This window comes from Nanorana parkeri, unplaced genomic scaffold (genome assembly GCF_000935625.1).
Source record: "Nanorana parkeri isolate BGI_ZX_2015 unplaced genomic scaffold, ASM93562v1 scaffold44, whole genome shotgun sequence".
Classification (NCBI taxonomy): domain Eukaryota; kingdom Metazoa; phylum Chordata; class Amphibia; order Anura; family Dicroglossidae; genus Nanorana; species Nanorana parkeri.
In genome coordinates, this window is record NW_017306312.1 from 2,999,522 (window position 1) to 3,014,314 (window position 14,793).

The following is a 14,793-nucleotide window of genomic DNA, read 5'->3' on the forward strand; positions in this document are numbered from 1 at the left end:
AACCAATGTCTTGTTAATTAGGAATGCATGCCTTTTTTTATCTGGCAAGACCTGCAATGACAATAATGCCATGCAGTTATTTTTAATACTTCAACTCATACATACAGCACATTAAAACTTTTTACTTTATCACTAAATGGGTTATAATGCTCTTTTTTATATTTCTAAGACCATGTTTGTCATAGGTTCCGTATCTAGGATCTATCCCTTATTAACACAGAATGTGTATCTTCCCATCTTTATTCATAATCTTAGTCAAGCTGTGATACACATTGCTGACTGCTCTCAGGAGGAACAGCTAATTGACCATGCTTGCAGACCTGTGCGGTTTCCATGTAATGAAATCTGCTCCAGGATTAGCTGTACAAGCGGGGTCAGATTTATACTTCCTGCCCCCTAGGCCCACTGTCCTGTGTTATTTCTTCCATACCCCTATTGACTGGCAAGTCTTCATATTACACTAACAAACTAACAAGAGCAGATATCATATCCGCAGAAGGCACACCAAGGCTGGAGGGGGAATGGCTGAAGAAAACAACGTCCCAACAGCAGCAGTACACCTTCAACCGCCAACTAGAAAAGCAGGACAGAATGGTCACACCAGTCTGCTTTGTTGTATGTGGGTGAGCTCTAAGTACACAGTAAACTAATATATAACAAAATATACAGGGCCAGCAACAATAAAGACCCAGTCAGCACTGACCGACAGGATGGCAGTGTGGAACCTTTTATTATTTAATAGGTGTTGCTGACTGGTGGCACGTATGGCAAGAGGTCTTTGTGCCACGCTAGACTGTGGTCATCATGGACTATGTAGAAATCTGCTCATGTATAAGCATTTTGATGTACCAAGTGTTAAGAAAATAAATAAGTGACAATGCTCTTGTATGTCCAACGTTCCTTTCAGTTTTATCTTGACACGTGAATACCATCTGAAATGTAATATTTCTATGTTGCTAAAAAAAAAAAAAACCCCCAGAAAATATGTACGGTATACGTTTCTATATGATCCGCGCTACCTACTACTATCTAAAAATAATTCAGCTTTCTTCAGTCCCTCTTTCAAACAATCTTGAACAAACTGCCCAGCGCTATATTTAAATAAATAAATAACATGTTAGAAAAGTCCTTTACAAGATCATACAAGTATTCAGTGATCTAAACTATGCCACAATGCAACTATGCTCTCTCATCAAACTTGTGCAAAAGTCCCAGTAAGTTTGTGCAAACGATCCAAGCAGTGCAAAAAAATCTCCACAAAATTTGTGCACACGATGCAATTAGGTGATCACTCTCCCCATTCGTGTGTGGCTATAGGCTGCACTCACCAGATGAGGTGGACCATTCAGATAGAAATGGTCTTACAGCAGTCAGTTAAATTACAATCCATCCATCATCAGGGATGTTAAACCGTCAGCATTCCCCTTCACCTTCTTTACTCCAATCACCAATGCTCATGGAAAAATATTAAAAAAACAAACATCCATAGCATCATCCCATAAAACCATGAATTTATTTAAAAAGATTAAAAACAAACACTCACAAACGTTTCTGTAGCGATCGCTTGTAACCAGACCTGCCTTTCTAAAGCCACTGCCGGCGGGTTTACATATCGGATCCAATAGCCTCTATAGCAAACGTTCGTTCAGCCACTCTTAAGGTGCCCATACACTGCTCGATTCTCGTACGAGAATCGGGCGAAATCCCGCGATCGTACGAGAATCGAGCAGTGTGAACTAAGACGTGCGACCGTTTCTACTGTACGGTCGCACGTCTTTTGTCGAGCCAACATGTTTGAAAACCCGCCGAGCATCGTACGATTCTCGTAGGGTTTCTAGCCTGCTCGCCCGATAGCTGCGGAACGGGCCAGTGTGTGCACACTGCCCGTTCTGCATTGCCGTCATCGGAAGCCCACCCCTCAGCGGGGCGGGCTTTCGATGATCGCAAGTACGATCTGCCCGTCCAAGGTGGGCAGATCGTACGGGCTTTCAAGAAGCATACGACTATCGCAAGACAAAAGTCTTGCGATGGTCGTAAGGTGTATGGGCACCTTTACAGTGCAATTGATTGGTATTATGCTATGGATGTTTGCTATAGTGGACTATTGGATCCTATGTAAACAGGCCGACAGTGGCTTTAGAAAGGCATGTCTTGTTACAAGTGTTCGCTACAGAAACTTTGGTGAGTTATTTTTTTTAAATACATTTATTGGTTTTATGGTATGATGCTATGGCTATTTTTTAATCCTTTTCCATGAGCATTGGTGAATGGAGAAAAGGAGGTCAACGGGATAAATGACAGTTTAACGTTCCTGCGGATGGATGGATTGTAATCTGAGTGCTGTAAGACCATTTCTATCTGAATGGTTCCCCACATCTGGTGAGTGCAGTCTGTGGCCACACACGGATGGGGAGAGTGATCACCTGATTGCATCGTTTGCACAAATTTTGTGGGGATTTTCTGCACTGCTTTGATCATTTGCACTAGGGATGCACCGATACCGGTATTTTTGTACAGAGTACGAGTACCAATATTTTTTTTCCAGTACTCGCCGATACCAAATACCGAGTACCGGAAGTTCCATTCAGGAAGCCAGGTGGCGGGTAATGACTCGTCACCTGGCTTCCCGATTAGCAAGAAAGCCAACCCATGTTTCTCGTCACTATGTGACAAGAAAGTATGTAGCCGGCTTGCTGGCCAATCATGTAAGCTGTGAGCCGTGTAATGACGCGGCGCCCGGCTTCCTGATTGGCCGGGAAGCCGGCTCCATGCTCCCTCGTCATGAGATGACGAGGGAGCATGAAGCCAGCTTCCCGGCCAATCAGAAAGCCGGGCGCTGCGTCATTACACAGCGGCCGGCTTCCTGATTGGCCAGCTGCCGACCAATCAGGAAGCCGGGCAGCGCGTCATTACACGCTGCCTGGCTTCCTGATTGGCCGGGAAGTTGGCTCCATGCTCTCTCGCCAATACTCGGTATCGGCACCGATACTAGTATCGGTATTGGTGCATCCCTAGTGTGCACACACATACTGGGACTTTTGCACAAGTTTGATGAGAGATTTGTGGCATAGTTTAGATCACTGAATACTTTCATGAACTTGTAAAGGACTTTTCTAATATTTTATTTATTTAAATATAGCGCTGGGCAGAAAATGTGTATGCATGTTATAAATGAACTGTTGCGCTTACTCCTATGCAATAAAAGAAAGACCTTACATCTGGAGAAAAATTGGACATGCCACGATAATAGCAAATACTTATAATCAAGTATACACAGATACTTAGGCGTATAGACAGTAACCCCACATTAATCCCCTAAAGCAGGATGTTCAATAATATTTGTTGATTGTGGCTGGGAAGGAAGTGAGGCCCATTGAAGATCAGACGCCTATATGGAAGGTTAAAAAAAACCAAAACATACAGAACAGAAGAATTCTGTGCAAACGCTGGCTCCTTTGCATTGTGGGCAGAAAATAAATTTGCTGTATGATAAAGAACACATACATCTAAGGCACTTGTTAAAATGGTGACAAAAGTGAATGCACAACAACCACTACATTATGGCATATATAAATACACAAGATGATTGCCAAGCATCCTTGTAACTACAATGTAAATATATTCAGCAGATTGAAATATTGCATGGAGGAAAAAAAAAATGTTTTCCTGCCAGTTCTAATCAGTGAAAACAGCTGCACAAATGTTGCGGCAATCAAAAGACAATGGGGCTACTCAAGAAGTTTTAAATAAGAATGAGGGGCTCGACGAGGAAACGAGCAGTCATGGGAGGGCTTCCTAATAAGAGCAGCGAATACTTGATCAAAGAAATGATCTCAGCGATTTTGCACATGTGGCATGAATATGAAACATGCGGGTTTGCGGCGATCGGTAAACACACTGAAATATTCATGACCGATAAACGAGGCAGAGCTATCTCTTACATTCTACACAAAAAAAATGAAATAGGGAGCTTCCAAATCATAGGAATGTTTTCCCTGTCTGGCTTTTCAATCTCTTTACCATTTTGCTGCCTTTTTTATTTTATGCATACATGTTAAAATTCACATTTTAGGCCTGGAGATTATTTAAACACCCCAAAAAGATATATTTTCTGAAAAAAAATGGTGACAGTTGCAATTTTTTTTGTTACGTGTTATTGGCACAACGGTTTATCGGCACTCCATTGAAGCTAATATTCGTTTTGTCTGTGAAGGTTCTCATTCATCCAGGTCATGGTATATCTGTAAAAAAAAAGGGAAGGCAACTGGACTTGCTGTATTTTCTTAGACGTTTCACTGGTGATCCAACCAGCTTTCTCAATTATGAATTGAGAAAGCTGGTCAGATGACCAGTGAAACGTCTTCAAAAAAATACAGCAAGTCCAGTTGCCTTGACTTATTTTTTACAGATAATTTTCGTCTTGATTAAATTCTTCCCTGGGCAAAGTAGCCAGTGAATGACGACTCTGAAACTCGAGGTGATGAAAAGTTTATCGCCTCCTGCCTCATTCACCGAAGGGGCAATCAGCTAGCAGTATGTTTGGCAAACAAAAAAATTCAATGCATCTACGCAATTCGTGCACATTTCCCTATGTTTGTTTCTATTAAAAAATGCTGCAAGTAAAGAATAATACATGTTGGTCCTGCAGGAAATCCAGTGAGCTACTAACTTACTGTGTACTATGCCAGTGCGGCACTGCAATCCCAAGCGTTATCAGCAGCCTTGCCTAGTTCACCTCTGTAAACTACAAGACACCCCCCCATATAATGGAGATGAGCATTCTGACAGCCTGATGTTCCTATTCAGTAGAGACCACATGACAAGATGTTTATGCTTTTTGTTAATCAGCACTGGAGGAAGCCTAGCGCAGCCTTATCTTGGGGAAAGGTAAACATTTCAGTCCTGTTACTTTTGTCAATCACAACAAATCTGTAAACATTATGCATGAACATTTGAGTACAGATACACTTTAAGTAAGAACTCCAGTCCAAACAACTCTGGGAGGAGCCATTTAGATTTCTTATATCCTATTAAAAAAAAAAAAATATATCTCTGTTTCTGAATGGGGAAGGGCTGCATATTATTTATGCTGAATGGCCCCTATAAAAAGGGCAGTCCACTCAACCCTAGTACTCCCAGTGGGCGTTAGGGGACTCCTATTGCAATATCAAAAGGTCTTCAAACAAGAAGTAGCCATCATCTCCCCCTCTCATGTCTGCTCATTCATATATGTTACAAGAACTCCGCAGGAAAAGTGAGCCTCCAAAGAGTGGTCCCACAAGATTTATTAAAAGCCAACATTCCCACAATCAAAATTTCAATTCTGATTGGCCTGAACCTTCTTTACTAACTTTTAAATACATGCATATTGAAGGATTTTTGCATGTTGGATAAGCTCTCCATTGACTGCACTGTCTCGAATGCTTTTAGAACCCTAAAAAATATAAATATTGTGGCTCGTCCAGATAGATATGATGGTACCCAAAAAAATCTCATCACATGAAGAATAGCTGACTGGATGATTTCACATCTCTTCTGTGGATGGACTGATCAGAAGACTTGGCCATCTACAGGGATGCCAGATCTCACACGTGAGCCTTTGGTGAGGGTGTAGAACATCCAGATCCTTTTGGGGACAGTAGAAGCAGTTGCATGAAGGTCTCACACTTGCAAGGATGATATTCTCAAAAACATAATTTTTCATCCTGACCATTCTATAACCCAATGCCAGCCCTCCTTAGTCAGAAGCAGCCCATACACAGGGCAGCTATTGGGAGATAATGTGTAAAACTACGCAGATGAGAACCTTTAAAGTATTACTATTTCTGTATAGACCTTCATTCTGCCAACAAATTTAAAAAAACAGTGGGGAAAGAGGTTTTAGATGAAGACCTCTTTAAGAGTTCCAAGTTTGCAGAACAGGCCAAAAACTATATTTTGTAGGATGGGGTAAAAGAAGAACCATTGTAAAAAGAGAGGAATGCAATTTTCTCTGTGTGCCCCCCCCCCCCCCCCCCCTCCACCCTTACTTCCTGCTGAATGATGATATATCTTTGTTACCCTATGATGGGTGGAAACCAGAAGGAAACCACAACGTTTTATATTCTCCTGATGCCGCTTTAAAAAAAAGAGCAAAGAATTCCAGAGCTTCTCTTCCAGAGGGGCCCAGGGAAGATTCCACTTGATATAATGATAATCTTACGAATTCTAATCAGTCCCATTTAGCCGTATGACAATCATAAGCTTATTATGTTTCAGGTTTTGTCAAATATCTGTTTACAATAAATGTCTGTTCTCTACGCTTTAGGGAGACGCCTTTAACAAAAGAGGAATGATAATTGGAAGAATAATCTTTTTTTTGCTTTTCCCTTCAAATTGTGTATAACGTACAATAAACTACATCTATACATCATAACTCAATCCTAAGACTGGTATGTGTTCAGTAAACATGTTCCATTAAGTTGTTCGATCTTAGAGCAGGATGAATCTGACATCCAAAGTTACAGGACCTGAATTAAAAGAGATGATGATGGTTTTTCGAAAGTCTACAGCAGGGGTGCCCATTAGGTCGATCGCAATGTACCAGTCGATGTACAATGTACACTGGTAGATCGCGATAGGCTCACTGAGCTGTGTCCTGTCCTCCTGCGGTGCTTATGCGGCTGAATGTGTCAGACGCTGCAGACGGGAAGCGGTGGGACACCTCTCCCTGTGTGCAACGTCGGCCACACGAGCACTGCAGGAGGACAGGACGCCGGCACAGGAGAGGAGACCTGGGAAGCTGCTGCAGTGGAGGTAGGAAAAGACAGACAGCAGAGAGAGAGAGAAGAGACAGCAGAGAGAGAAGAGACAGCAGAGAGAGAAGAGACAGCAGAGAGAGAAGAGACAGCAGAGAGAGAGAGAGAGAGAGAGAGAAGAGACAGCAGAGAGAGAGAGAGAGAAGAGAGAGACAGCAGAGAGAGAGAGAGAGACAGCAGAGAGAGAGACAGCAGAGAGAGAGACAGCAGATAGAAAACGGGAGAGAGCGAGGAGAGAGAGGGAAGAGACAGCCGAGAGAGAGGGCCCGTTCACACCACAAAGTCTGCGTTCCAGAATGTTCAGCCTCTAGAACGCACTGGAATGCAAGCCGGCCGGCTCACTGTGTTCAGGGGCGGGAGGGGGCGTGGCATAGAAGTCATGGCACTGCAGCCATGGTCCCCGCCCGCAGTGCGATTGCCCGCACACGGTCCAGTGCAACCTGCAAAAATAGTGCCTGCAGCATCTTTGCAGATCGCACTGGACCTGGAACGCAGGCACTAATGTGTCGTAATCCAGTGTGAAATGTTACCTCTGTGCAGAAGTTTCCTGGTACAAAGACCAGTCACTGCTGTTGTCTCGCCTTGGGAAGGTCTTCCCTCTGCTCCCCTGTCGTTTTTTTGCAGGCCGGTAGTGGGTGTAGCCTGCTAGACCGCTCCCACAGCTCTGTTACCTGCACAGGCTATGTACAGCACATTTGTGTGCCCAGAGTTCAGCTTTAAACCAGTTCTTTAACACGAGTCTGTCTCTTTTTAAAGCTATTAATAGTAAAAAGCTGGCACCTAGAGGCCTCTGCATATTGTTATAAATATTGTGCAGAGCTCACGATAATCCCCAAACCCTAGCCACTCTATTACATGTATCACGTCAATCGCATGACCTGTGTGTAAATAGAAACATGCAGCTTTTCTTCAAATGAAGGTCTAAGTAAAAATCTGCAGTTTCTTGGTTAAAAGAAAAGAAAACAAACTGCTAAAGAATGTCTTTCAGTTCTCTACATAAAAAATATATCCAAATATAAAAGGAAAAATTGAGCAGTGCAATCTGTCAGAGAGCTGCAATGGAAATTATTGATACCCTCAATGGAAATCAGAACGAAATACATGCAGTTCCCAGGCAAAGTCAAACAAAACAAGACTTGCTGAATCGTTGTGTGCAACACAATGACATATTAATATTGGTGAATAAAGACCCAAAGTGGGGCTTGTGATCATCGGCTTAATGGGCCCCGGGACCTGGTATAAAGATGTCTTTCATTAGCTTTTAGATTGATGCTTGGAGACAAATTCTTACAAAACATAATAGTCTCGACTCCATTTGATTCTGCTGACATCCCGGATGCGAGTCTCATTTGCCGCACAGTATCATGTTTGACAATGAGAAACCAAAATGTATTTTTTTTCCCCTCTTAATTTCCATGAATAATGTAGAAGCCTAGTACAGCGTGCGGGGAGGCACTGCCTAGTAGAATGGTGTGACAACTGCTTTGCATAATCACTGTATATCCTACTTCTGCAAACGAGGACCAGAAAATAACCTTAACAACGTGGTTAAATGCGGATGAGGCACAAGCATTTCCTACAGAATTTTTGTTTTTGTAATACAGCCTCCCATGGTAAAGACTCACTGGTCATACAGCTATGTCATCTGTCTATGAGGAAATGGCAGCAGGAGATTGGAACCTGCTTTATCTCTGGTAATGAGCAACTATTCAACGGGAGCTCAACTTGTTTGTCTGTGCGATGCCTCTGACCCATGTTCAAAGTTATCCATAGCACAGCATAAATAAAAATGGTCAGAGGACACTGAACAGCTGCAAAGCCCAAGTCCCAGCCAGCTCAGACAGCTGACAAGATAGCAACAACCAGATGGTACTGCTGGGGATTGTCTCCTTCTGCTACGGAGGTGGCGATGGGATGGCACAGCATTTTTCTGCTTGGCTGATTCCAATCATGGCTTTCCCCAATGGCAAGGATGTGCAATTACTAGCCCTGCAGGTGGTCCCACAGGCAAGAAAGCACCCATGCAGTGGAAAAAATAATACATCTAGCAGGGTTCTATAACCAGCTGCAGAGCCACACATATAGATAGGATCCTAGGCACATCTCGAAGGTCCCCAGCTTGGTGCAGGTTATTTACGGACATGTATCTACATCATTCAGGTATGTTAGCAGGTTGTAGAAAACACGTTTATGACAAGTGATTAAACAAACAAAAAAGTAAGAGACATTCAAAAAAGTGTATTTCTGAAATTCAATTATGATGACATATAAAAAATAACACATCAAAGTGAAATATGCACATAAAAATGATGGTTATCCCAATGGGGTTTATTATTTTGGTATGTTAAACAGATGTACATCAGGTTCTGCCTAAAAAATATATCTTCCAAAATCCTAGACTGCCCGAGGAAGCAAAAACGCTCTACAGGGCATGGCCCGTCCACCTTGTTAGAGAGGAATAATTACCTTATGAACTCTAATGGCAATTGAATACATTATTGGATCAAAACTGAATACAATATTGGAACAACATGCTATGTGATGTTTACCATTGTGGTAAACTCTAAATGAATGACATTTAGTTTGCTAAAGCACATGTGTATCATAAAACATTGCAGCTTTTTTAAAACCTTTTTTCCATCCTTTGTTGCATTTCAGTGCTGCTGATCTCTTGTTGCCTCTTTTCAGCCACTTTGTCTACATGTACATACTTCAGAGATGGCTGAATGCTATATTATGGCTGAAACAACTAATTGATTTTGTTGATAATCGACGAGAATTATTGTCGACGATTCTCATTATCCATTAGTTGATCTGCGCTCAGCACTGGGAGCAGCGGGGGATCAGGAGGACACACACACATCTGCAGCCGGTGCCCAGCGCTGAGGAGAGCTCCCCCAAACCTCCTCCCCCCACCCCTTTGCCTCTATTCTGCTCCTGTCAATCTGCTGGGAGCATGCTAGATGCTGCGGCCCCTCCAATCTCCGCTGTTCTACCCTGCCTGTATCGGAAGAGGCAGTGGGGGTCAGTGGGGACACAGGCCGCTGCAGCCGGTGCCAGCAGGGAGAAGAGGTCATTGGCTGTGACAGTGGGAAGGAGTCAGGATGAGATCAGGGAGGGGGCGGAGCGGCTCAGGTTGGAGAGCGTGGGGTCAATAAATATGTGAAATATTTACCGATCCTTCCCTGTGAATAACAAACACCGACTTATCGCTCAATGCTTGTAAATAACTCATCACATAGTATTCAGATACTGCGTCCCCAATTATGAATGAACAGGAAGTGGGCTACATCATTTCCTGTTCATTCATGATTGTGGACATATCTGTCTGCTATCTCCTCGATTTATTAAAGAACAGGAAGCCTCTGTGCTGTTATTTCCCCAAAGCCACCAACAGTAAAGTTAAAAAAAAGGTGTATTTTATTGTAAATAAAAGATGGTGTTTAATTTTGTTTTTACCCGAATAATAAAAAAAAATTATCGGCCAACGAATCTATTATGTAAATAATTGTTGGCTGCAGCCCTGAACTCTATCTGCATAAGTGGTATTCAAATGGCCACTTGTCTCCACTGGAACCAGGGGAGAACACAGGAGCATTTGGGAGACATACAGTGTTGTCACCCTATAACAAAAACAAGAGCCTTCATAGCAGGATCATCAGGTTGCAATGAAAGCTTAAGATTTAAAACATGAAAAATGGCTTTTAAAATTATTATAACATGTTACCATTGATGAGACTGAATATACAATATTAACAATCTAACTATCTGTATTTGTTTTTTCAGGAAAGGATCTTTTTTGAAGCAAAACAGGGTATACACTCCAATCAACTTTTACAGCTATTCAGATGCCTATGATGGTGTCACACAAGCTGTGGGGCCCCTGGTTTTGAGCATAGACCGTCTTGCTTTTACGTCCATTAAAACAGCGAGTTTATGAAACATAGACCTTTAGAATCTAAGAGTCTGGAAGGAAACTGCTGTTTTGGCCATTACAATTAGAGTTCCATCTTTTTCAAGCCTTTGCTGGGTAAAACAAAAGCAACGGGGACAGAGAGGTAAGTGGCAGTAAATACTGTTTCCTTTAAAGTAAATCTGCCACAAGTAAACTATGGGTGCTAAGATTGATGACTTTCTCCTGAAAATGCTTCTTGCCTGACTAATCTGACCCACTAACTATAATGCTTTGAGTTCCTGACAAAATAAGTATGCGGACGAGTGACAGACATAAACCCTTATCTGTATACGTGTATTGAATGTATGACTTCAAATGATCCATGCCATTTATCTTTCAATCCTATCTAACAGTAGCCGTCTATCAGACCTCCATCTATCAGAGATATTCAGCAATCCCAAGATAGCAGCTGTGAAAACACAGTGCAAAAATCGACTTTACCTTCAAAAGTGTACAATGCTTTCATTCCTCCTTCCAAGATGGACTGAAAATATGTTCAAATTAATAATTCCTGCCGATGGAGAAAGGAGAAATGAAGGAATCGAAAGGCGGTAAAGAAGATTTTCTTACAGAGCTTCACAGCTGCTATCTAGGGATACAACAACCTTTATGCACAGATACTGCAAGATAGGATAGAGGGAGGAATGTCATGAGTCACTTTAAAGTCAACGGCTTGTCATACAACAGGCAAGATATCAGCATTTTCAGGTAAAAAAATAAATAAATTGTGACAGGTTCCCTTAAGATGCATGCAGTTATTTTTCAGGATATTGAGAACGCATGAAGCGTCAACATTTGTACAACAAGCTATTGACTTTAAGCCTTCGTTCAAACGAGAAAACGCTGCGTGCACGGGCATATACGGCCGCTCCCGGGAAGGACAGGTGCTGCGTGTGATTACGCGCAGCAGCCTGTCCTTCTCTATGGGAGTACGTGGCCGTACGCCGCCTTACACTCACCCGACCTGCACGTCTGTACAAGTGCGGGTGTCGCTGCTCGCATTGCAGACAGGATTCATCCTGTCAGCATACGAGTACGGACACCCGCACCGACGTGCAGGTCAGGTGAGCGTAGGGCCGCGTACTCCAATAGAAAAGAACAGGCTGCTGCGTGTAATCACAGGCAGCACCTGTCCTTCCCGGTAGCGTCCCGATACAGCTGTGCACGCAGCACGGATCTGTACCGGCTGCCCGTTTCTCGTGTGAATGGCAGAAGTCATGGTAAGTCATGGTAAGATTCTTTTTACTTTGTTTCTAAGTGAGAAACAACTTTTATTACTCCTTTTATACCAGGCATGTAACATTCTTGCAATTGCATCTGCTGAGAGAGGGATCAGCAATGTGCCCTACGTCAGTTCATGATGAGGCACCCGCATGCGGGACTACACCTCCCAAGATCCATTTCCTAACACACTGTTAGGCTCTTGGTAGTCAAGGCAGCAGCACGGCTTTGCTCGGAAAGAAAAAAAAATGCACGTGGAAAAAGGCAGAGAGGCGGGAGTTAACAGGGTTCTGTAGTCCAGTAGGGCAGAACTCAGCCCAGGCTGACAACACTGCTTAAGATTTCCCTTGTGTTGTCATCCTACAACAGGAAGTCAGGAGCTCACTGTATTTCTGGCAGGGTCAAGAGATATTTTTCTTCTGTAGCTGTAGCATTTTAAGAGGTCTAAAAATTGGGAAATAAGCATGCATAGCAGAAATGTGCTGCATTTTTTACTTTGCCCAGACATACACTACAAGACTGTTTAGTATTAGAAAAACAACATGGTAAAAGCTCTGCTGAGAGATCAGATACAGCTAGCACCGGCCTTATTTCTGTCAGATGCCTGTTCTCCTGGGAATAATCAATCATCTCCCGACAGGGGGGGAAATCAGTTGGATCAAGCAACTATCATCTTACTCTACCAGTAGCTATAAGCTCTCGAGACCTGTGACAGTACAAAATATATTCACCAAAAACACAAGCACCTGAGCAAGAGCACCATCCTACACTCAAAGCTTAAATTCATGTTTTTTTTTTTTTTTATTTCAAGATTCTTTTTTTTCTTTTTTTTTTTTTGTAAGAAGGATGGGTACTTTAATCCAAATGGTAATGAGACACGCCGGTCCAACATTACTTGAAATTGAGTGATTTGCACGTTCTGACAAGTTTACAGAACTCGGATAAATGGCATGAATGATTTCAATATATGCTCATACTTTTGAACCAAATGGTGAAGGTTAAAATCTTTCCTTTCAAGGGCCTCAATCAGCCACAAAGGAAAACAGTAATCACTGTCTTTTCAGCCGGCCCAACCGCATTTGTCAGCCCTTTCTCCGTCAATGCAGCCCGAGCAATCAACCTGCCAAGCATTCAGAATGGAAAAACAATCTGAAAATACAGGGTATAATGCACCTGCCAGTGAAAATGGCCATTTCAAGAAAAGCTAGTGATCTCAGTGACCCCGCTGAGGAGGCGGTGGTGCAAAGGGGAAAGAGCGCTTCAAAGAATTCTTACTGATCTGCACTCACTAACACACTGACACTTCTTTACAAAGCATGCCAGTTAGGGCTTTTGTGCTTCTTGGAAAAGAGAGAGAAAGCTTTTTGGGGGCAAGATAATCACGGAATGGAAAAGCGGTGGTGGCTGTGCAGAGGATGGTGCCGGAATACACTGCTCATGAGGAGGCGCAAGCTATCAACAATTGTTGACATACACACATATGTACATGGTACATGTGTGTGTGAGAGAATATCTATATATATATTATATATCACACACATATACATATATACACATATTTATACACACATCCAATGCATGTTTAAACTAATATTGCAAATGGTTAGAACTGCTTAATTAGGGAGTTATAAATGATTGTTCACACAAGTCTGCAAAGCTCTATTTTCAGCAGCCATTTCTCCATTGTCCTAAGACTGTTCAGAGGTTTATCATCTGAACTGTACTGGTCAAATGAGAACTGATTTTAGTCATGGGCTGCAACACAACATGGCTGTCTTGAGTATAACTGCAACCAATCAGAACCCACAATATATTTTTATATTATTAATGTTAGTGTATTAATGTTTGTGTGCGAGAGGGAAAATATACTATAACTAGTGTTACAAATAGCTATTACTGCCTGAAATGGTCAAGTTTTAATTTAGTGCTCACATATAACTGCAAAGCTCCATTCTCAGCAGGCATTTCTCCATTGTCCTAATGGTAAACTTCTTTAGCGCCTAGTTAATATATAATGAACAAAAATGATAACTGGCTATTGCAGAAACCTTTGTAATTCTGGTAGCACAACTGAAACTCATTACACTATGCTTGAAAAACACTCTTAAAAAAAAAAAAAGAAGATTTCATAAAAAGGTGTTCACTACTGTTTTGGGAGAAGAGGGCAAACTGAAATTAAACAGGATGGAAAATAGGCAAAAGGCCCAGATGTGCAATTGCACAAGTACATCCTGTAATTTTGGGAATTCGAGTAGTACCAGCATTTGACTTGGTATCAGTCTTTTGTGGCTCCTGTACAGCAGAGGTCAGACTAAGGGAGGAAGGAGCAAGTAAATGCAAGTGTGCTCTGGAAGAATTTAAAAAGGCTCGTGTCATAAAAACTATACTAAAATTATATTGTGACCATGTTCGTGACTGTGGGCTGCACCGAAATGTCAGCCACATTAAAACAGTATGATGCTAGTTCACCTGAAAATGTCCGTGTGTATATATTTATTTCTCTCTATCAGGGATGAAACAACTAAATCGATTAAAATCGATAATCAATTATGAGAATAGTTGGCAACTATTCTCGTTATCAGTTAGCTGGTTGGGGAGAGAGGAGGTGAGAAAGAGAGGGGGGGTAGAGAAAGAGGGGGGAGAGAGAGAGATACATTTTTTATGCAACCAATCGATTAGTTGAAAAAAAATAATAGGGAAACGAAACGATTATGAAAATAATTGTTAGCTGCAGCCCTACTCTATATACATACATATAAATATATCTCTATCTATAGTGGGGCTACCCCTGAACTGCAACGATTAACTGCTTGTTGGTAC

The 14,793-nt window shown here is 42.1% G+C and overlaps 1 protein-coding gene across 7 annotated transcripts in view; it reads right to left on the reverse strand.

Annotated features, from left to right (window-relative positions):
* Positions 1 to 14,793, reverse strand: part of DYNC1I2 (dynein cytoplasmic 1 intermediate chain 2) — an 80,204-nt gene that overhangs the window by 21,056 nt on the left and 44,355 nt on the right. The gene's annotated exons all lie outside the window — the stretch shown is intronic.